Consider the following 25,316-nt stretch of genomic DNA (forward strand, 5'->3'; position numbering starts at 1 on the left):
TTGTCCCTATCATATAATTTTTGATATAAAAACTTTAAAGAATTGTATCAAGTTGCCAAAATACCTCGTCATCAATTTAGTGACGCATATGATATTGTCCCTATCATATAATTAATATAAGACTTTAATGAATTGTGTCAAGTTGCCAAACACCTCGTCATCAATTTAGTGACGCATATGATATTGTCCCTATCATATAATTTTGATATAAAAACTTTAAAGAATTGTATCAAGTTGCCAAATACCTCGTCATCAATTTAGTGACGCATATGATATTGTCTCTATCATATATTAATATAAACTTTAATGAATTGTGTCAAGTTGCCAAACACCTCGTCATCAATTTAGTGACGCATATGATATTGTCTCTATCATATAATTAATATAAAGACTTTAATGAATTGTGTCAAGTTGCCAACACCTCGTCATCAATTTAGTGACGCATATGATATTGTCCCTATCATATAATTTTTGATATAAAGACTTTAAAGAATTCTATCAAGTTGCCAAATACCTCGTCATCAATTTAGTGACGCATATGATATTGTCTCTATCATATAATTAATATAAAGACTTTAATGATTTGTGTCACGTTGCCAAACACCTCGTCATCAATTTAGTGACGCATATGATATTGTCCCTATCATATATAATTTTTTGATATAAAAACTTTAAAGAATTGTATCAAGTTGCCAAATACCTCGTCATCAATTTAGTGACGCATATGATATTGTCCCTATCATATAATTAATATAAAGACTTTAATGAATTGTGTCAAGTTGCCAAACTCGTCATCAATTTAGTGACGCATATGATATTGTCCCTATCATATAATTAATATAAAGACTCATTGCAAACACATCAATTTAGTGACGCATATGATATTGTCCCTATCATATAATTTTTGATATAAAGACTTTAAAGAATTATCAAGTTGCCAAATACCTCGTCATCAATTTAGTGACGCATATGATATTGTCTCTATCATATAATTAATATAAAGACTTTAATGAATTGTGTCAAGTTGCCAAACACCTCGTCATCAATTTAGTGACGCATATGATATTGTCCCTATCATATAATTTTTGATATAAAAACTTTAAAGAATTGTATCAAGTTGCCAAATACCTCGTCATCAATTTAGTGACGCATATGATATTGTCCCTATCATATAATTAATATAAAGACTTTAATGAATTGTGTCAAGTTGCCAAACACCTCGTCATCAATTTAGTGACGCATATGATATTGTCCCTATCATATAATTTTGATATAAAAAACTTTAAAGAATTGTATCAAGTTGCCAAATACCTCGTCATCAATTTAGTGACGCATATGATATTGTCCCTATCATATAATTAATATAAAGACTTTAATGAATTGTGTCAAGTTGCCAAACACCTCGTCATCAATTTAGTGACGCATATGATATTGTCGATATAAAGACTTTAAAGAATTATATCAATTGCCAAATACCTCGTCATCAATTTAGTGACGCATATGATATTGTCTCTATCATATAATTAATATAAAGACTTTAATGAATTGTGTCAAGTTGCCAAACACCTCGTCATCAATTTAGTGACGCATATGATATTGTCCCTATCATATAATTTTTGATATAAAGACTTTAAAGAATTCTATCAAGTTGCCAAATACCTCGTCATCAATTTAGTGACGCATATGATATTGTCTCTATCATATAATTAATATAAAGACTTTAATGATTTGTGTCACGTTGCCAAACACCTCGTCATCAATTTAGTGACGCATATGATATTGTCCCTATCATATAATTAATATAAAGACTTTTTAAAGAATTGTATCAAGTTGCCAAACACCTCGTCATCAACTACTATATTATGGTTGCGCCGACCTCATATTGTATTCTCTTATGTCTTCATAGGATTTTGGCAATTATACGAGTAAATTAAATAATATACATATGAAAATGATTAATTATTATATGTATAAGGGAAAAAATGCTGAAATATTCCCATATTATCTTAGTATTATAGAGGAAAGACCGTTGCCGACCTCTGATATTGTTCAAAACTTATGTATTTATATGATTTTGGCAATTATATGAGTAAATTAAATAATATACATATAAAATGATTAAATATTATATGTATAAATGTATAAAGGAAAAAATGATGAAATATTCCCACATTATCTTAGTATTATAGAGGAAAGACCGTTGCTGACCTCTGATATTGTTCAAAACTTATGTATTTATATGATTTTGGCAATAATATGAGTAAATTAAATAATATACATATGAAAATGATTAATTATTATATGTATAAATGTATAAGGAAAAAAAATGCTGAAAATATTCCCATATTATCTTAGTATTATAGAGGAAAGACCGTTGCTGACCTCTGATATTGTTCAAAACTTATGTATTTATATGATTTTGGCAATTATATGAGTAAATTAAATAATATACATATGAAAATTATTAATTATTATATGTATAGGGAAAAAATGCTGAAATATTCCCACATTCTCTTAGTATTATAGAGAAAAGCCATTATAGTGAGAGGGTATAGTAGTGTAAACGACCGGAATTACGACAGAGGGTTCAAAAACTACTATAGGTAGGCAGTGGTTGCCGACCTCTCATATTGTTCAAAACTTATGTATTCATATGATTTTGGCAATTATATGAGTAAATTAAATAATATACATATGAAAATTATTAATTATTATATGTATAGGGGAAAAAATGCTGAAATATTCCCACATTCTCTTAGTATTATAGAGAAAAGCCATTATAGTGAGAGGGTATAGTAGTGTAAACGACCGGAATTACGACAGAGGGTTCAAAAACTACTATAGGTAGGCAGTGGTTGCCGACCTCTCATATTGTTCAAAACTTATGTATTCATATGATTTTGGCAATTATATGAGTAAATTAAATAATATACATATGAAAATTATTAATTATTATATGTATAAGGGAAAAAATGCTGAAAATATCCCACATTCTCTTAGTATAATAGAGAAAAGCCATTATAGTGAGAGGTATAGTAGTGTAAACGACCGGAATTACGACAGAGGGTTCAAAAACTACTATAGGTAGGCAGTGGTTGCCGACCTCTCATATTGTTCAAAACTTATGTATTCATATGATTTTGGCAATAATATGAGTAAATTAAATAATATACATATGAAAATGATTAATTATTATATGTATAAGGGAAAAAATTCTGAAAATATCCCACATTCTCTTAGTATTATAGAGAAAAGCCATTATAGTGAGAGGGTATAGTAGTGTAAACGACCGGAATTACGACAGAGGGTTCAAAAACTACTATAGGTAGGCAGTGGTTGCCGACCTCTCATATTGTTCAAAACTTATGTATTCATATGATTTTGGCAATAATATGAGTAAATTAAATAATATACATATGAAAATGATTAATTATTATATGTATAAGGGAAAAAATGCTGAAAATATCCCACATTCTCTTAGTATTATAGAGAAAAGCCATTATAGTGAGAGGGTATAGTAGTGTAAACGACCGGAATTACGACAGAGGGTTCAAAAACTACTATAGGTAGGCAGTGGTTGCCGACCTCTCATATTGTTCAAAACTTATGTATTCATATGATTTTGGCAATAATATGAGTAAATTAAATAATATACATATGAAAATGATTAATTATTATATGTATAAGGGAAAAAATGCTGAAAATATCCCACATTCTCTTAGTATTATAGAGAAAAGCCATTATAGTGAGAGGGTATAGTAGTGTAAACGACCGGAATTACGACAGAGGGTTCAAAAACTACTATAGGTAGGCAGTGGTTGCCGACCTCTCATATTGTTCAAAACTTATGTATTCATATGATTTTGGCAATAATATGAGTAAATTAAATAATATACATATGAAAATGATTAATTATTATATGTATAAGGGAAAAAATAATCATATTATATATGAATAATGGAAAAAAAATGAAATGTTCCTATAATCTCTTAATATATAAGAGAATAGCCCGTATGTTGGGTGGCAAACGGAATTGAAAATACCCGCTTTGAGGACAGCGGGTTCAAAAACTACTATAGGTAGGCAGTGGTTGCCGACCTCCCGCATTATTCGAAATATTTATTTCGGATTATGTTTATATTGGTTACATACAATAAAGTATATTATTATCCGTACAAATTTGTTTCTCAGTTCTATAGAACACGGGACTTGGCTCCGCGGATAATAGGAATATACGCTTTATAGATAATATCGTTGAAACAAAAGTCAAGTTTCTATTATATATAGAATAACAAATCGTTTCCATATATTATCGTTAATTTTTGGAGGCAGGCAAATATTAATTTATTACCTGCCGTATAGTTGGATTATTATATCGTTACGGTATAATACAAATATGGATTCTTATGAAAGAAATATAAAATTATATATTAAATGTGGAAATATTATCATATGCGCTTGGTTTTATGTTATATATTACCAGAGATATATATGAAAAGAGATAAATTTTAAATTTATCTTCAAAATGCAAATGATTTAACTTAATATTTATATTGGTTAAACAAAAATTGTACATGTGTGGATACAATAATTATGTATGTTGGAAATAAAATGATATTTTATAATGAAATATGTATGTATAAAAAGATAAATTATAGAAATATATATTTACAATAATTAGATGAAATTCTTGTTATATTGGTAAAACAAGTATAAATTAAAAATGAAAATATGGATTACGAATGCTATATAAAAATGGCCGTAATCGAATGGATTTTTTTACTTATATATTTAAAATTTTACCCAAAGGCGAAATATTGAATTTTATTCAATATAATAAAAATCATGGAATTATATAAAGTGAAAAATCTATATATCTATATATCTATTATATTGCTTATTTCGATTCAAAAATATGAATGGAATATGAAGGAAAAACATTATTCTGGTTGATCCTGCCAGTAGTTATATGCTTGTCTCAAAGATTAAGCCATGCATGTCTAAGTACACACGAATTAAAAGTGAAACCGCAAAAGGCTCATTATATCAGTTATGGTTCCTTAGATCGTTAACAGTTACTTGGATAACTGTGGTAATTCTAGAGCTAATACATGCAATTAAAACATGAACCTTATGGGACATGTGCTTTTATTAGGCTAAAACCAAGCGATCGCAAGATCGTTATATTGGTTGAACTCTAGATAACATGCAGATCGTATGGTCTTGTACCGACGACAGATCTTTCAAATGTCTGCCCTATCAACTTTTGATGGTAGTATCTAGGACTACCATGGTTGCAACGGGTAACGGGGAATCAGGGTTCGATTCCGGAGAGGGAGCCTGAGAAACGGCTACCACATCTAAGGAAGGCAGCAGGCGCGTAAATTACCCACTCCCAGCTCGGGGAGGTAGTGACGAAAAATAACAATACAGGACTCATATCCGAGGCCCTGTAATTGGAATGAGTACACTTTAAATCCTTTAACAAGGACCAATTGGAGGGCAAGTCTGGTGCCAGCAGCCGCGGTAATTCCAGCTCCAATAGCGTATATTAAAGTTGTTGCGGTTAAAACGTTCGTAGTTGAACTTGTGCTTCATACGGGTAGTACAACTTACAATTGTGGTTAGTACTATACCTTTATGTATGTAAGCGTATTACCGGTGGAGTTCTTATATGTGATTAAATACTTGTATTTTTTCATATGTTCCTCCTATTTAAAAACCTGCACTAGTGCTCTTAAACGAGTGTTATTGTGGGCCGGTACTATTACTTTGAACAAATTAGAGTGCTTAAAGCAGGCTTCAAATGCCTGAATATTCTGTGCATGGGATAATGAAATAAGACCTCTGTTCTGCTTTCATTGGTTTTCAGATCAAGAGGTAATGATTAATAGAAGCAGTTTGGGGGCATTAGTATTACGACGCGAGAGGTGAAATTCTTGGACCGTCGTAAGACTAACTTAAGCGAAAGCATTTGCCAAAGATGTTTTCATTAATCAAGAACGAAAGTTAGAGGTTCGAAGGCGATCAGATACCGCCCTAGTTCTAACCATAAACGATGCCAGCTAGCAATTGGGTGTAGCTACTTTTATGGCTCTCTCAGTCGCTTCCCGGGAAACCAAAGCTTTTGGGCTCCGGGGGAAGTATGGTTGCAAAGCTGAAACTTAAAGGAATTGACGGAAGGGCACCACCAGGAGTGGAGCCTGCGGCTTAATTTGACTCAACACGGGAAAACTTACCAGGTCCGAACATAAGTGTGTAAGACAGATTGATAGCTCTTTCTCGAATCTATGGGTGGTGGTGCATGGCCGTTCTTAGTTCGTGGAGTGATTTGTCTGGTTAATTCCGATAACGAACGAGACTCAAATATATTAAATAGATATCTTCAGGATTATGGTGCTGAAGCTTATGTAGCCTTCATTCATGGTGGCAGTAAAATGTTTATTGTGTTTGAATGTGTTTATGTAAGTGGAGCCGTACCTGTTGGTTTGTCCCATTATAAGGACACTAGCTTCTTAAATGGACAAATTGCGTCTAGCAATAATGAGATTGAGCAATAACAGGTCTGTGATGCCCTTAGATGTCCTGGGCTGCACGCGCGCTACAATGAAAGTATCAACGTGTATTTCCTAGACCGAGAGGTCCGGGTAAACCGCTGAACCACTTTCATGCTTGGGATTGTGAACTGAAACTGTTCACATGAACTTGGAATTCCCAGTAAGTGTGAGTCATTAACTCGCATTGATTACGTCCCTGCCCTTTGTACACACCGCCCGTCGCTACTACCGATTGAATTATTTAGTGAGGTCTCCGGACGTGATCACTGTGACGCCTTGCGTGTTACGGTTGTTTCGCAAAAGTTGACCGAACTTGATTATTTAGAGGAAGTAAAAGTCGTAACAAGGTTTCCGTAGGTGAACCTGCGGAAGGATCATTATTGTATAATATCCTTATCGTTAATAAACATTTGTTATAATACAAATAAATACAATTTACCAAAATAAAAATATTACAAAATGATTCCACGGAATCAAAAGTTAAAGTCAAAATAAAATGAAGATGGCTTTTATTTTATATGTGGGGCTTGGCACCTCATAAAAAGACTTTAACATTATTAATGTTGTTGTGCGTATTTGTGGCAGTACCTACTACAACAATGGCGTTTCCTATAAAACAAATTCTCGAAAATGGAAATCGAAGAAACTGAACAAAATTTGAAAGTAGAAGTCGAATTAAAATTAAAATAATTTTGAATGTGGTATTCAAAATAAGTGTGTGTGTATATGGACCATAATATACACGCGTTGCGAATATGTATTGTTCATCTATGTTATGAGCATACGTTGGCTAATGCAACAACCTAAAATATACAATGTTTGTACCTGTCATCCATCAGGTTAATGTTTTATATAAATTTTGCAGTATGTGTCACCCAAAATAGCAAACCATAACCAGATTTTATGATACATAATGCTTATATGAAACTAAGACATATCGCAACATTTATTTTTAGGTATAAAAATAAATTTATTGAAGGAATTGATATATGCCAGTAAAATGGTGTATTTTTTAATTTCTTTCAATAAAAACAATATTGATATTATATAAAAATGAATTATAAAACTCTAAGCGGTGGATCACTCGGCTCATGGGTCGATGAAGAACGCAGCAAACTGTGCGTCATCGTGTGAACTGCAGGACACATGAACATCGACATTTTTGAACGCATATCGCAGTCCATGCTGTTATGTACTTTAATTAATTTTATAGTGCTGCTTGGACTACATATGGTGAGGGTTGTAAGACTATGCTAATTAAGTTGTTTATAAATTTTTTATAAGCATATGGTATATTATTGGATTAAATAATGATTTTATTCATAATATTAAAAAGAAATGAAAAACATTATCTCACATTTGAATGTGAAAAACGAAGAGAAATATTTTCTTTTTCAATCAAATAATACTGAGAAATGTCTAGCATAAAAAATTGAAATATTTTTCATCTAGAATTGTCTCTTATTAATGATTCGGAAAAAGAAAATCTTGGTTTTGTTATTATTCTTCGTTGGTTCGTTAAATGGATAAAAAATAACTTTGCTTACAAGAACTATTGGAACTATTTATAACGAATTTAATTGATTGTTTTATCATTTATATATAAAGAATTTATGGCAAAAAATAGTTATATATACAACCTCAACTCATATGGGACTACCCCCTGAATTTAAGCATATTAATTAGGGGAGGAAAAGAAACTAACAAGGATTTTCTTAGTAGCGGCGAGCGAAAAGAAAACAGTTCAGCCACTAAGTCACTTTGTCTATATGGCAAATGTGAGATGCAGTGTATGGAGCGTCAATATTCTAGTATGAGAAATTAATGATTTAAGTCCTTCTTAAATGAGGCCATTTACCCATAGAGGGTGCCAGGCCCGTATAACGTTAATGATTACTAGATGATGTTTCCAAAGAGTCGTGTTGCTTGATAGTGCAGCACTAAGTGGGTGGTAAACTCCATCTAAAACTAAATATAACCATGAGACCGATAGTAAACAAGTACCGTGAGGGAAAGTTGAAAAGAACTCTGAATAGAGAGTTAAACAGTACGTGAAACTGCTTAGAGGTTAAGCCCGATGAACCTGAATATCCGTTATGGAAAATTCATCATTAAAATTGTAATATTTAAATAATATTATTAAGAATAATGTGCATTTTTTCCATATAAGGACATTGTAATCTATTAGCATATCCCAAATTTATCATAAAATATAACTTATAGTTTATTCCAATTAAATTGCTTGCATTTTAACACAGAATAAATGTTATTAATTTGATAAAGTGCTGATAGATTTATATTATTACAGAGCGTTAATTTTTCGGAATTATATAATGGCATAATTATCATTGATTTTTGTGTTTATTATATGCTCTTGTATGATTAACAATGCGAAAGATTCAGGATACCTTCGGGACCCGTCTTGAAACACGGACCAAGGAGTCTAACATATGTGCAAGTTATTGGGATGTAAACCTAATAGCGTAATTAACTTGACTAATAATGGGATTAGTTTTTTAGCTATTTATAGCTAATTAACACAATCCCGGGGCGTTCTATATAGTTATGTATAATGTATATTTATATTATTTATGCCTCTAACTGGAACGTACCTTGAGCATATATGCTGTGACCCGAAAGATGGTGAACTATACTTGATCAGGTTGAAGTCAGGGGAAACCCTGATGGAAGACCGAAACAGTTCTGACGTGCAAATCGATTGTCAGAATTGAGTATAGGGGCGAAAGACCAATCGAACCATCTAGTAGCTGGTTCCTTCCGAAGTTTCCCTCAGGATAGCTGGTGCATTTTAATATTATATAAAATAATCTTATCTGGTAAAGCGAATGATTAGAGGCCTTAGGGTCGAAACGATCTTAACCTATTCTCAAACTTTAAATGGGTAAGAACCTTAACTTTCTTGATATGAAGTTCAAGGTTATGATATAATGTGCCCAGTGGGCCACTTTTGGTAAGCAGAACTGGCGCTGTGGGATGAACCAAACGTAATGTTACGGTGCCCAAATTAACAACTCATGCAGATACCATGAAAGGCGTTGGTTGCTTAAAACAGCAGGACGGTGATCATGGAAGTCGAAATCCGCTAAGGAGTGTGTAACAACTCACCTGCCGAAGCAACTAGCCCTTAAAATGGATGGCGCTTAAGTTGTATACCTATACATTACCGCTAAAGTAGATGATTTATATTACTTGTGATATAAATTTTGAAACTTTAGTGAGTAGGAAGGTACAATGGTATGCGTAGAAGTGTTTGGCGTAAGCCTGCATGGAGCTGCCATTGGTACAGATCTTGGTGGTAGTAGCAAATAATCGAATGAGACCTTGGAGGACTGAAGTGGAGAAGGGTTTCGTGTGAACAGTGGTTGATCACGAGTTAGTCGGTCCTAAGTTCAAGGCGAAAGCCGAAAATTTTCAAGTAAAACAAAAATGCCTAACTATATAAACAAAGCGAATATAATACACTTGAATAATTTTGAACGAAAGGGAATACGGTTCCAATTCCGTAACCTGTTGAGTATCCGTTTGTTATTAAATATGGGCCTCGTGCTCATCCTGGCAACAGGAACGACCATAAAGAAGCCGTCGAGAGATATCGGAAGAGTTTTCTTTTCTGTTTTATAGCCGTACTACCATGGAAGTCTTTCGCAGAGAGATATGGTAGATGGGCTAGAAGAGCATGACATATACTGTTGTGTCGATATTTTCTCCTCGGACCTTGAAAATTTATGGTGGGGACACGCAAACTTCTCAACAGGCCGTACCAATATCCGCAGCTGGTCTCCAAGGTGAAGAGTCTCTAGTCGATAGAATAATGTAGGTAAGGGAAGTCGGCAAATTAGATCCGTAACTTCGGGATAAGGATTGGCTCTGAAGATTGAGATAGTCGGGCTTGATTGGGAAACAATAACATGGTTTATGTGCTCGTTCTGGGTAAATAGAGTTTCTAGCATTTATGTTAGTTACTTGTTCCCCGGATAGTTTAGTTACGTAGCCAATTGTGGAACTTTCTTGCTAAAATTTTTAAGAATACTATTTGGGTTAAACCAATTAGTTCTTATCAATTATAACGATTATCAATTAACAATCAATTCAGAACTGGCACGGACTTGGGGAATCCGACTGTCTAATTAAAACAAAGCATTGTGATGGCCCTAGCGGGTGTTGACACAATGTGATTTCTGCCCAGTGCTCTGAATGTCAAAGTGAAGAAATTCAAGTAAGCGCGGGTCAACGGCGGGAGTAACTATGACTCTCTTAAGGTAGCCAAATGCCTCGTCATCTAATTAGTGACGCGCATGAATGGATTAACGAGATTCCTACTGTCCCTATCTACTATCTAGCGAAACCACAGCCAAGGGAACGGGCTTGGAATAATTAGCGGGGAAAGAAGACCCTTTTGAGCTTGACTCTAATCTGGCAGTGTAAGGAGACATAAGAGGTGTAGAATAAGTGGGAGATATTAGACCTCGGTTTGGTATCGTCAATGAAATACCACTACTCTTATTGTTTCCTTACTTACTTGATTAAATGGAACGTGTATCATTTCCTAGCCATTATACGGATATATTTATTATATCTTATGGTATTGGGTTTTGATGCAAGCTTCTTGATCAAAGTATCACGAGTTTGTTATATAATCGCAAACAAATTCTTTAATAAAACGATGCATTTATGTATTTTTGATTTGAAAATTTGGTATAACTCCAATTACTCAGGTATGATCCAATTCAAGGACATTGCCAGGTAGGGAGTTTGACTGGGGCGGTACATCTCTCAAATAATAACGGAGGTGTCCCAAGGCCAGCTCAGTGCGGACAGAAACCACACATAGAGCAAAAGGGCAAATGCTGACTTGATCTCGGTGTTCAGTACACACAGGGACAGCAAAAGCTCGGCCTATCGATCCTTTTGGTTTAAAGAGTTTTTAACAAGAGGTGTCAGAAAAGTTACCATAGGGATAACTGGCTTGTGGCGGCCAAGCGTTCATAGCGACGTCGCTTTTTGATCCTTCGATGTCGGCTCTTCCTATCATTGTGAAGCAAAATTCACCAAGCGTTGGATTGTTCACCCATGCAAGGGAACGTGAGCTGGGTTTAGACCGTCGTGAGACAGGTTAGTTTTACCCTACTAATGACAAAACGTTGTTGCGACAGCATTCCTGCGTAGTACGAGAGGAACCGCAGGTACGGACCAATGGCACAATACTTGTTCGAGCGAACAGTGGTATGACGCTACGTCCGTTGGATTATGCCTGAACGCCTCTAAGGTCGTATCCGTGCTGGACTGCAATGATAAATAAGGGGCAATTTGCATTGTATGGCTTCTAAACCATTTAAAGTTTATAATTTATTTTATAAACGACAATGGATGTGATGCCAATGTAATTTGTAACATAGTAAATTAGGAGGATCTTCGATCACCTGATGCCGCGCTAGTTACATATAAAAGCATTATTTAATACAATGACAAAGCCTAGAATCAATTGTAAACGACTTTTGTAACAGGCAAGGTGTTGTAAGTGGTTGAGCAGCTGCCATACTGCGATCCACTGAAGCTTATCCTTTGCTTGATGATTCGATAAATAAATGATTTTTCCTGTAGCCAAACAAACACCTCGTCATCAATTTAGTGACGCATATGATATTGTCCCTATCATATAATTTTTGATATAAAGACTTTAAAGAATTATATCAAGTTGCCAAATACCTCGTCATCAATTTAGTGACGCATATGATATTGTCCCTATCGTATAATTTTTGATATAAAGACTTTAAAGAATTCTATCACGTTGCCAAATACCTCGTCATCAATTTAGTGACGCATATGATATTGTCCCTATCATATAATTAATATAAAGACTTTAATGAATTGTGTCAAGTTGCCAAACACCTCGTCATCAATTTAGTGACGCATATGATATTGTCCCTATCATATAATTTTTGATATAAAGACTTTAAAGAATTATATCAAGTTGCCAAATACCTCGTCATCAATTTAGTGACGCATATGATATTGTCCCTATCATATAATTAATATAAAGACTTTAATGAATTGTGTCAAGTTGCCAAACACCTCGTCATCAATTTAGTGACGCATATGATATTGTCCCTATCATATAATTTTTGATATAAAAACTTTAAAGAATTGTATCAAGTTGCCAAATACCTCGTCATCAATTTAGTGACGCATATGATATTGTCCCTATCATATAATTAATATAAAGACTTTAATGAATTGTGTCAAGTTGCCAAACACCTCGTCATCAATTTAGTGACGCATATGATATTGTCCCTATCATATAATTTTTGATATAAAGACTTTAAAGAATTATATCAAGTTGCCAAATACCTCGTCATCAATTTAGTGACGCATATGATATTGTCTCTATCATATAATTAATATAAAGACTTTAATGAATTGTGTCAAGTTGCCAAACACCTCGTCATCAATTTAGTGACGCATATGATATTGTCCCTATCATATAATTTTTGATATAAAACTTTAAAGAATTGTATCAAGTTGCCAAATACCTCGTCATCAATTTAGTGACGCATATGATATTGTCCCTATCATATAATTAATATAAAGACTTTAATGAATTGTGTCAAGTTGCCAAACACCTCGTCATCAATTTAGTGACGCATATGATATTGTCCCTATCATATAATTTTTGATATAAAAACTTTAAAGAATTGTATCAAGTTGCCAAATACCTCGTCATCAATTTAGTGACGCATATGATATTGTCCCTATCATATAATTAATATAAAGACTTTAATGAATTGTGTCAAGTTGCCAAACACCTCGTCATCAATTTAGTGACGCATATGATATTGTCCCTATCATATAATATTTGATATAAAGACTTTAAAGAATTATATCAAGTTGCCAAATACCTCGTCATCAATTTAGTGACGCATATGATATTGTCTCTATCATATAATTAATATAAAGACTTTAATGAATTGTGTCAAGTTGCCAAACACCTCGTCATCAATTTAGTGACGCATATGATATTGTCCCTATCATATAATTTTTGATATAAAGACTTTAAAGAATTCTATCAAGTTGCCAAATACCTCGTCATCAATTTAGTGACGCATATGATATTGTCTCTATCATATAATTAATATAAAGACTTTAATGATTTGTGTCACGTTGCCAAACACCTCGTCATCAATTTAGTGACGCATATGATATTGTCCCTATCATATAATTAATATAAAGACTTTTTAAAGAATTGTATCAAGTTGCCAAACACCTCGTCATCAACTACTATATTATGGTTGCGCCGACCTCTCATATTGTATTCTCTTATGTCTTCATAGGATTTTGGCAATTATACGAGTAAATTAAATAATATACATATGAAAATGATTAATTATTATATGTATAAGGGAAAAAATGCTGAAATATTCCCATATTATCTTAGTATTATAGAGGAAAGACCGTTGCCGACCTCTGATATTGTTCAAAACTTATGTATTTATATGATTTTGGCAATTATATGAGTAAATTAAATAATATACATATAAAATGATTAAATATTATATGTATAAATGTATAAAGGAAAAAATGATGAAATATTCCCACATTATCTTAGTATTATAGAGGAAAGACCGTTGCTGACCTCTGATATTGTTCAAAACTTATGTATTTATATGATTTTGGCAATAATATGAGTAAATTAAATAATATACATATGAAAATGATTAATTATTATATGTATAAATGTATAAGGGAAAAAATGCTGAAAATATTCCCATATTATCTTAGTATTATAGAGGAAAGACCGTTGCTGACCTCTGATATTGTTCAAAACTTATGTATTTATATGATTTTGGCAATTATATGAGTAAATTAAATAATATACATATGAAAATTATTAATTATTATATGTATAGGGGAAAAAATGCTGAAATATTCCCACATTCTCTTAGTATTATAGAGAAAAGCCATTATAGTGAGAGGGTATAGTAGTGTAAACGACCGGAATTACGACAGAGGGTTCAAAAACTACTATAGGTAGGCAGTGGTTGCCGACCTCTCATATTGTTCAAAACTTATGTATTCATATGATTTTGGCAATTATATGAGTAAATTAAATAATATACATATGAAAATTATTAATTATTATATGTATAGGGGAAAAAATGCTGAAATATTCCCACATTCTCTTAGTATTATAGAGAAAAGCCATTATAGTGAGAGGGTATAGTAGTGTAAACGACCGGAATTACGACAGAGGGTTCAAAAACTACTATAGGTAGGCAGTGGTTGCCGACCTCTCATATTGTTCAAAACTTATGTATTCATATGATTTTGGCAATTATATGAGTAAATTAAATAATATACATATGAAAATTATTAATTATTATATGTATAAGGGAAAAAATGCTGAAAATATCCCACATTCTCTTAGTATAATAGAGAAAAGCCATTATAGTGAGAGGGTATAGTAGTGTAAACGACCGGAATTACGACAGAGGGTTCAAAAACTACTATAGGTAGGCAGTGGTTGCCGACCTCTCATATTGTTCAAACTTATGTATTCATATGATTTGGCAATAATATGAGTAAATTAAATAATATACATATGAAAATGATTAATTATTATATGTATAAGGGAAAAAATTCTGAAAATATCCCACATTCTCTTAGTATTATAGAGAAAAGCCATTATAGTGGAGAGGGTATAGTAGTGTAAACGACCGGAATTACGACAGGAGGGTTCAAAAACTACTATAGGTAGCAGTGGTTTGCCGACCTCTCATATTGTTCAAAACTTATGTATTCATATGATTTGGCAATAATATGAGTAAATTAAATAATATACATATTGAAAATGATTAATTATTATATGTATAAGGGGAAAAAATGCCTGAAAATATCCCACATTCTCTTAGTATTATAAGAGAAAAGCCATTATAGTGAGAGGCTATAGTAGTGTAAACGACCGGGAAATTACGACAGAGGGTTCAAAAACTACTATAGGTAGGCAGTGGTTGCCGACCTCTCATATTGTTCAAAAACTTATGTATTCATATGATTTTGGCAATAATATGAGTAAATTAAATAATATACATATGAAAATGATTAATTATTATATGTATAAGGGAAAAAATGCTGAAAAATATCCCACATTCTCTTAGTATTATAGAGAAAAGCCATTATAGTGAGAGGGTATAGTAGTGTAAACGACCGGAATTACGACAGAGGGTTCAAAAAACTACTATAGGTAGCAGTGGTTGCCGACCTCTCATATTGTTCAAAACTTATGTATTCATATGATTTTGGCAATAATATGAGTAAATTAAATAATATACATATGAAAATGATTAATTATTATATGTATAAGGAAAAAATAATCATATTATATATGAATAATGGAAAAAAAAATGAAATGTTCCTATAATCTCTTAATATATAAGAGAATAGCCCGTATGTTGGGTGGCAAACGGAATTGAAAATACCCGCTTTGAGGACAGCGGGTTCAAAAACTACTATAGGTAGGCAGTGGTTGCCGACCTCCCGCATTATTCGAAATATTTATTTCGGATTATGTTTATATTGGTTACATACAATAAAGTATATTATTATCCGTACAAATTTGTTTCTCAGTTCTATAGAACACGGGACTTGGCTCCGCGGATAATAGGAATATACGCTTTATAGATAATATCGTTGAAACAAAAGTCAAGTTTCTATTATATATAGAATAACAAATCGTTTCCATATATTATCGTTAATTTTTGGAGGCAGGCAAATATTAATTTATTACCTGCCGTATAGTTGGATTATTATATCGTTACGGTATAATACAAATATGGATTCTTATGAAAGAAATATAAAATTATATATTAAATGTGGAAATATTATCATATGCGCTTGGTTTTATGTTATATATTACCAGAGATATATATGAAAAGAGATAAATTTTAAATTTATCTTCAAAATGCAAATGATTTAACTTAATATTTATATTGGTTAAACAAAAATTGTACATGTGTGGATACAATAATTATGTATGTTGGAAATAAATGATATTTTATAATGAAATATGTATGTATAAAAAGATAAAATTATAGAAATATATATATTACAATAATTAGATGAAATTCTTGTTATATTGGTAAAACAAGTATAAATTAAAAATGAAAATATGGATTACGAATGCTATATAAAAATGGCCGTAATCGAATGGATTTTTTTACTTATATATTTAAAATTTTACCCAAAGGCGAAATATTGAATTTTATTCAATATAATAAAAATCATGGAATTATATAAAGTGAAAAATCTATATATCTATATATCTATTATATTGCTTATTTCGATTCAAAATATATGAATGGAATATGAAGGAAAAACATTATCTGGTTGATCCTGCCAGTAGTTATATGCTTGTCTCAAAGATTAAGCCATGCATGTCTAAGTACACCACGAATTAAAAGTGAAACCGCAAAAGGCTCATTATATCAGTTATGGTTCCTTAGATCGTTAACAGTTACTTGGATAACTGTGGTAATTCTAGAGCTAATACATGCAATTAAAACATGAACCTATGGGACATGTGCTTTTATTAGGCTAAAACCAAGCGATCGCAAGAATCGTTATATTGGTTGAACTCTAGATAACATGCAGATCGTATGGTCTTGTACCGACGACAGATCTTTCAAATGTCTGCCCTATCAACTTTTGATGGTAGTATCTAGGACTACCATGGTTGCAACGGGTAACGGGGAATCAGGGTTCGATTCCGGAGAGGGAGCCTGAGAAACGGCTACCACATCTAAGGAAGGCAGCAGGCGCGTAAATTACCCACTCCCAGCTCGGGGAGGTAGTGACGAAAAATAACAATACAGGACTCATATCCGAGGCCCTGTAATTGGAATGAGTACACTTTAAATCCTTTAACAAGGACCAATTGGAGGGCAAGTCTGGTGCCAGCAGCCGCGGTAATTCCAGCTCCAATAGCGTATATTAAAGTTGTTGCGGTTAAAACGTTCGTAGTTGAACTTGTGCTTCATACGGGTAGTACAACTTACAATTGTGGTTAGTACTATACCTTTATGTATGTAAGCGTATTACCGGTGGAGTTCTTATATGTGATTAAATACTTGTATTTTTTCATATGTTCCTCCTATTTAAAAACCTGCACTAGTGCTCTTAAACGAGTGTTATTGTGGGCCGGTACTATTACTTTGAACAAATTAGAGTGCTTAAAGCAGGCTTCAAATGCCTGAATATTCTGTGCATGGGATAATGAAATAAGACCTCTGTTCTGCTTTCATTGGTTTTCAGATCAAGAGGTAATGATTAATAGAAGCAGTTTGGGGGCATTAGTATTACGACGCGAGAGGTGAAATTCTTGGACCGTCGTAAGACTAACTTAAGCGAAAGCATTTGCCAAAGATGTTTTCATTAATCAAGAACGAAAGTTAGAGGTTCGAAGGCGATCAGATACCGCCCTAGTTCTAACCATAAACGATGCCAGCTAGCAATTGGGTGTAGCTACTTTTATGGCTCTCTCAGTCGCTTCCCGGGAAACCAAAGCTTTTGGGCTCCGGGGGAAGTATGGTTGCAAAGCTGAAACTTAAAGGAATTGACGGAAGGGCACCACCAGGAGTGGAGCCTGCGGCTTAATTTGACTCAACACGGGAAAACTTACCAGGTCCGAACATAAGTGTGTAAGACAGATTGATAGCTCTTTCTCGAATCTATGGGTGGTGGTGCATGGCCGTTCTTAGTTCGTGGAGTGATTTGTCTGGTTAATTCCGATAACGAACGAGACTCAAATATATTAAATAGATATCTTCAGGATTATGGTGCTGAAGCTTATGTAGCCTTCATTCATGGTGGCAGTAAAATGTTTATTGTGTTTGAATGTGTTTATGTAAGTGGAGCCGTACCTGTTGGTTTGTCCCATTATAAGGACACTAGCTTCTTAAATGGACAAATTGCGTCTAGCAATAATGAGATTGAGCAATAACAGGTCTGTGATGCCCTTAGATGTCCTGGGCTGCACGCGCGCTACAATGAAAGTATCAACGTGTATTTCCTAGACCGAGAGGTCCGGGTAAACCGCTGAACCACTTTCATGCTTGGGATTGTGAACTGAAACTGTTCACATGAACTTGGAATTCCCAGTAAGTGTGAGTCATTAACTCGCATTGATTACGTCCCTGCCCTTTGTACACACCGCCCGTCGCTACTACCGATTGAATTATTTAGTGAGGTCTCCGGACGTGATCACTGTGACGCCTTGCGTGTTACGGTTGTTTCGCAAAAGTTGACCGAACTTGATTATTTAGAGGAAGTAAAAGTCGTAACAAGGTTTCCGTAGGTGAACCTGCGGAAGGATCATTATTGTATAATATCCTTATCGTTAATAAACATTTGTTATAATACAAATAAATACAATTTACCAAAATAAAAATATTACAAAATGATTCCACGGAATCAAAAGTTAAAGTCAAAATAAAATGAAGATGGCTTTTATTTTATATGTGGGGCTTGGCAACCTCATAAAAAGACTTTAACATTATTAATGTTGTTGTGCGTATTTGTGGCAGTACCTACTACAACAATGGCGTTTCCTATAAAAACAAATTCTCGAAAATGGAAATCGAAGAAACTGAACAAAATTTGAAAGTAGAAGTCGAATTAAAATTAAAATAATTTTGAATGTGGTATTCAAAATAAGTGTGTGTGTATATGGACCATAATATACACGCGTTGCGAATATGTATTGTTCATCTATGTTATGAGCATACGTTGGCTAATGCAACAACCTAAAATATACAATGTTTGTACCTGTCATCCATCAGGTTAATGTTTTATATAAATTTTGCAGTATGTGTCACCCAAAATAGCAAACCATAACCAGATTTTTATGATACATAATGCTTATATGAAACTAAGACATATCGCAACATTTATTTTTAGGTATAAAAATAAATTTATTGAAGGAATTGATATATGCCAGTAAAATGGTGTATTTTTAATTTCTTTCAATAAAAACAATATTGATATTATATAAAAATGAATTATAAAACTCTAAGCGGTGGATCACTCGGCTCATGGGTCGATGAAGAACGCAGCAAACTGTGCGTCATCGTGTGAACTGCAGGACACATGAACATCGACATTTTGAACGCATATCGCAGTCCATGCTGTTATGTACTTTAATTAATTTTATAGTGCTGCTTGGACTACATATGGTTGAGGGTTGTAAGACTATGCTAATTAAGTTGTTTATAAATTTTTTATAAGCATTGGATAATAATGATTTTATTCATAATATTAAAAAAGAAATGAAAAACATTATCTCACATTTGAATGTGAAAAACGAAGAGAAATATTTTCTTTTTCAATCAAATACTGAGAAATGTCTAGCATAAAAAATTGAAATATTTTTCATCTAGAATTGTCTCTTATTAATGATTCGGAAAAAGAAAAATCTTGGTTTTGTTATTATTCTTCGTTGGTTCGTTAAATGGATAAAAAATAACTTTGCTTACAAGAACTATTGGAACTATTTATAACGAATTTAATTGATTGTTTTATCATTTATATATAAAGAATTTATGGCAAAAAATAGTTATATATACAACCTCAACTCATATGGGACTACCCCCTGAATTTAAGCATATTAATTAGGGAGGAAAAGAAACTAACAAGGATTTTCTTAGTAGCGGCGAGCGAAAAAAAACAGTTCAGCACTAAGTCACTTTGTCTATATGGCAAATGTGAGATGCAGTGTATGGAGCGTCAATATTCTAGTATGAGAAATTAATGATTTAAGTCCTTCTTAAATGAGGCCATTTACCCATAGAGGGTGCCAGGCCCGTATAACGTTAATGATTACTAGATGATGTTTCCAAAGAGTCGTGTTGCTTGATAGTGCAGCACTAAGTGGGTGGTAAACTCCATCTAAAACTAAATATAACCATGAGACCGATAGTAAACAAGTACCGTGAGGGAAAGTTGAAAAGAACTCTGAATAGAGAGTTAAACAGTACGTGAAACTGCTTAGAGGTTAAGCCCGATGAACCTGAATATCCGTTATGGAAAATTCATCATTAAAATTGTAATATTTAAATAATATTATTAAGAATAATGTGCATTTTTTCCATATAAGGACATTGTAATCTATTAGCATATCCCAAATTTATCATAAAATATAACTTATAGTTTATTCCAATTAAATTGCTTGCATTTTAACACAGAATAAATGTTATTAATTTGATAAAGTGCTGATAGATTTATATTATTACAGAGCGTTAATTTTTCGGAATTATATAATGGCATAATTATCATTGATTTTTGTGTTTATTATATGCTCTTGTATGATTAACAATGCGAAAGATTCAGGATACCTTCGGGACCCGTCTTGAAACACGGACCAAGGAGTCTAACATATGTGCAAGTTATTGGGATGTAAACCTAATAGCGTAATTAACTTGACTAATAATGGGATTAGTTTTTTAGCTATTTATAGCTAATTAACACAATCCCGGGGCGTTCTATATAGTTATGTATAATGTATATTTATATTATTTATGCCTCTAACTGGAACGTACCTTGAGCATATATGCTGTGACCCGAAAGATGGTGAACTATACTTGATCAGGTTGAAGTCAGGGGAAACCCTGATGGAAGACCGAAACAGTTCTGACGTGCAAATCGATTGTCAGAATTGAGTATAGGGGCGAAAGACCAATCGAACCATCTAGTAGCTGGTTCCTTCCGAAGTTTCCCTCAGGATAGCTGGTGCATTTTAATATTATATAAAATAATCTTATCTGGTAAAGCGAATGATTAGAGGCCTTAGGGTCGAAACGATCTTAACCTATTCTCAAACTTTAAATGGGTAAGAACCTTAACTTTCTTGATATGAAGTTCAAGGTTATGATATAATGTGCCCAGTGGGCCACTTTTGGTAAGCAGAACTGGCGCTGTGGGATGAACCAAACGTAATGTTACGGTGCCCAAATTAACAACTCATGCAGATACCATGAAAGGCGTTGGTTGCTTAAAACAGCAGGACGGTGATCATGGAAGTCGAAATCCGCTAAGGAGTGTAACAACTCACCTGCCGAAGCAACTAGCCCTTAAAATGGATGGCGCTTAAGTTGTATACCTATACATTACCGCTAAAGTAGATGATTTATATTACTTGTGATATAAATTTTGAAACTTTAGTGAGTAGGAAGGTACAATGGTATGCGTAGAAGTGTTTGGCGTAAGCCTGCATGGAGCTGCCATTGGTACAGATCTTGGTGGTAGTAGCAAATAATCGAATGAGACCTTGGAGGACTGAAGTGGAAAGGGTTTCGTGTGAACAGTGGTTGATCACGAGTTAGTCGGTCCTAAGTTCAAGGCGAAAGCCGAAAATTTTCAAGTAAAACAAAAATGCCTAACTATATAAACAAAGCGAATATAATACACTTGAATAATTTTGAACGAAAGGGAATACGGTTCCAATTCCGTAACCTGTTGAGTATCCGTTTGTTATTAAATATGGGCCTCGTGCTCATCCTGGCAACAGGAACGACCATAAAGAAGCCGTCGAGAGATATCGGAAGAGTTTTCTTTTCTGTTTTATAGCCGTACTACCATGGAAGTCTTTCGCAGAGAGATATGGTAGATGGGCTAGAAGAGCATGACATATACTGTTGTGTCGATATTTCTCCTCGGACCTTGAAAATTTATGGTGGGGACACGCAAACTTCTCAACAGGCCGTACCAATATCCGCAGCTGGTCTCCAAGGTGAAGAGTCTCTAGTCGATAGAATAATGTAGGTAAGGGAAGTCGGCAAATTAGATCCGTAACTTCGGGATAAGGATTGGCTCTGAAGATTGAGATAGTCGGGCTTGATTGGGAAACAATAACATGGTTTATGTGCTCGTTCTGGGTAAATAGAGTTTCTAGCATTTATGTTAGTTACTTGTTCCCCGGATAGTTTAGTACGTAGCCAATTGTGGAACTTTCTTGCTAAAATTTTTAAGAATACTATTTGGGTTAAACCAATTAGTTCTTATCAATTATAACGATTATCAATTAACAATCAATTCAGAACTGGCACGGACTTGGGGAATCCGACTGTCTAATTAAAACAAAGCATTGTGATGGCCCTAGCGGGTGTTGACACAATGTGATTTCTGCCCAGTGCTCTGAATGTCAAAGTGAAGAAATTCAAGTAAGCGCGGGTCAACGGCGGGAGTAACTATGACTCTCTTAAGGTAGCCAAATGCCTCGTCATCTAATTAGTGACGCGCATGAATGGATTAACGAGATTCCTACTGTCCCTATCTACTATCTAGCGAAACCACAGCCAAGGGAACGGGCTTGGAATAATTAGCGGGAAAGAAGACCCTTTTGAGCTTGACTCTAATCTGGCAGTGTAAGGAGACATAAGAGGTGTAGAATAAGTGGGAGATATTAGACCTCGGTTTGGTATCGTCAATGAAATACCACTACTCTTATTGTTTCCTTACTTACTTGATTAAATGGAACGTGTATCATTTCCTAGCCATTATACGGATATATTTATTATATCTTATGGTATTGGTTTTGATGCAAGCTTCTTGATCAAAGTATCACGAGTTTGTTATATAATCGCAAACAAATTCTTTAATAAAACGATGCATTTATGTATTTTTGATTTGAAAATTTGGTATAACTCCAATTACTCAGGTATGATCCAATTCAAGGACATTGCCAGGTAGGGAGTTTGACTGGGGCGGTACATCTCTCAAATAATAACGGAGGTGTCCCAAGGCCAGCTCAGTGCGGACAGAAACCACACATAGAGCAAAAGGGCAAATGCTGACTTGATCTCGGTGTTCAGTACACACAGGGACAGCAAAAGCTCGGCCTATCGATCCTTTTGGTTTAAAGAGTTTTTAACAAGAGGTGTCAGAAAAGTTACCATAGGGATAACTGGCTTGTGGCGGCCAAGCGTTCATAGCGACGTCGCTTTTTGATCCTTCGATGTCGGCTCTTCCTATCATTGTGAAGCAAAATTCACCAAGCGTTGGATTGTTCACCCATGCAAGGGAACGTGAGCTGGGTTTAGACCGTCGTGAGACAGGTTAGTTTTACCCTACTAATGACAAAACGTTGTTGCGACAGCATTCCTGCGTAGTACGAGAGGAACCGCAGGTACGGACCAATGGCACAATACTTGTTCGAGCGAACAGTGGTATGACGCTACGTCCGTTGGATTATGCCTGAACGCCTCTAAGGTCGTATCCGTGCTGGACTGCAATGATAAATAAGGGGCAATTTGCATTGTATGGCTTCTAAACCATTTAAAGTTTATAATTTATTTTATAAACGACAATGGATGTGATGCCAATGTAATTTGTAACATAGTAAATTAGGAGGATCTTCGATCACCTGATGCCGCGCTAGTTACATATAAAAGCATTATTTAATACAATGACAAAGCCTAGAATCAATTGTAAACGACTTTTGTAACAGGCAAGGTGTTGTAAGTGGTTGAGCAGCTGCCATACTGCGATCCACTGAAGCTTATCCTTTGCTTGATGATTCGATAAATAAATGATTTTTCCTGTAGCCAAACAAACACCTCGTCATCAATTTAGTGACGCATATGAATATGTCCCTATCATATAATTTTGATATAAAGACTTTAAAGAATTATATCAAGTTGCCAAATACCTCGTCATCAATTTAGTGACGCATATGATATTGTCCTATCGTATAATTTTTGATATAAAGACTTTAAAGAATTCTATCACGTTGCCAAATACCTCGTCATCAATTTAGTGACGCATATGATATTGTCCCTATCATATCTTTAATTGTGTCAAGTTGCCAAACACCTCGTCATCAATTTAGTGACGCATATGATATTGTCCCTATCACTTTAAAGAATTATATCAAGTTGCCAAATACCTCGTCATCAATTAGTGACGCATGATATTGTCCCTATCATATAATTAATATAAAGACTTTAATGAATTGTGTCAAGTTGCCAAACACCTCGTCATCAATTTAGTGACGCATATGATATTGTCCCTATCATATAATTTTTGATATAAAAACTTTAAAGAATTGTATCAAGTTGCCAAATACCTCGTCATCAATTTAGTGACGCATATGATATTGTCCCTATCATATAATTAATATAAAGACTTTAATGAACAAGTTGCCAAACACCTCGTCATCAATTAGTGACGCATATGAATTGTCCCTATCATATAATTTTGATATAAAACTTTAAAGAATATATCAAGTTGCCAAATACCTCGTCATCAATTTAGTGACGCATATGATATTGTCTAATCATATAATTAAATAAAGACTTTAATGAATTGTGTCAAGTTGCCAAACACCTCGTCATCAATTTAGTGACGCATATGATATTGTCCCTATCATATAATTTGATATAAAAACTTTAAAGAATTGTATCAAGTTGCCAAATACCTCGTCATCAATTAGTGACGCATATGATATTGTCCCTATCATATAATTAAATAAAGACTTTAATGAATTGTGTCAAGTTGCCAAACACCTCGTCATCAATTTAGTGACGCATATGAATTGTCCCTATCATATAATTTTGATATAAAACTTTAAAGAATTGTATCAAGTTGCCAAATACCTCGTCATCAATTAGTGACGCATATGATATTGTCCCTATCATATAATTAATATAAAAGACTTTAATGAATTGTGTCAAGTTGCCAAACACCTCGTCATCA

At 33.9% G+C, this 25,316-nt stretch overlaps 5 non-coding genes and 1 pseudogene across 5 annotated transcripts; all 6 read left to right on the top strand.

Moving 5' to 3' along the window:
- The first annotated feature begins 4,942 nt into the window (after positions 1-4,942).
- On the top strand, positions 4,943-6,937 carry LOC117149212. The gene has a single exon (XR_004460123.1). It is a non-coding gene; the product is annotated as a small subunit ribosomal RNA (ribosomal RNA).
- Positions 6,938-7,621: 684 nt separating this feature from the next.
- On the top strand, positions 7,622-7,775 carry LOC117149211 (annotated as a pseudogene).
- Positions 7,776-8,193: 418 nt separating this feature from the next.
- On the top strand, positions 8,194-12,156 carry LOC117149214. Its single transcript, XR_004460125.1, has one exon. It is a non-coding gene; the product is annotated as a large subunit ribosomal RNA (ribosomal RNA).
- A 4,795-nt stretch (positions 12,157-16,951) lies between these two features.
- On the top strand, positions 16,952-18,947 carry LOC117149213. The gene has a single exon (XR_004460124.1). It is a non-coding gene; the product is annotated as a small subunit ribosomal RNA (ribosomal RNA).
- Positions 18,948-19,633: 686 nt separating this feature from the next.
- Positions 19,634-19,812, top strand: LOC117149209. Its single transcript, XR_004460121.1, has one exon. It is a non-coding gene; the product is annotated as a 5.8S ribosomal RNA (ribosomal RNA).
- A 378-nt stretch (positions 19,813-20,190) lies between these two features.
- LOC117149210 lies at positions 20,191-24,143 on the top strand. The gene has a single exon (XR_004460122.1). It is a non-coding gene; the product is annotated as a large subunit ribosomal RNA (ribosomal RNA).
- Positions 24,144-25,316: the final 1,173 nt, after the last annotated feature.

Source organism: Drosophila mauritiana, unplaced genomic scaffold (assembly GCF_004382145.1).
Source record: "Drosophila mauritiana strain mau12 unplaced genomic scaffold, ASM438214v1 U_174, whole genome shotgun sequence".
Lineage (NCBI taxonomy): Eukaryota > Metazoa > Arthropoda > Insecta > Diptera > Drosophilidae > Drosophila > Drosophila mauritiana.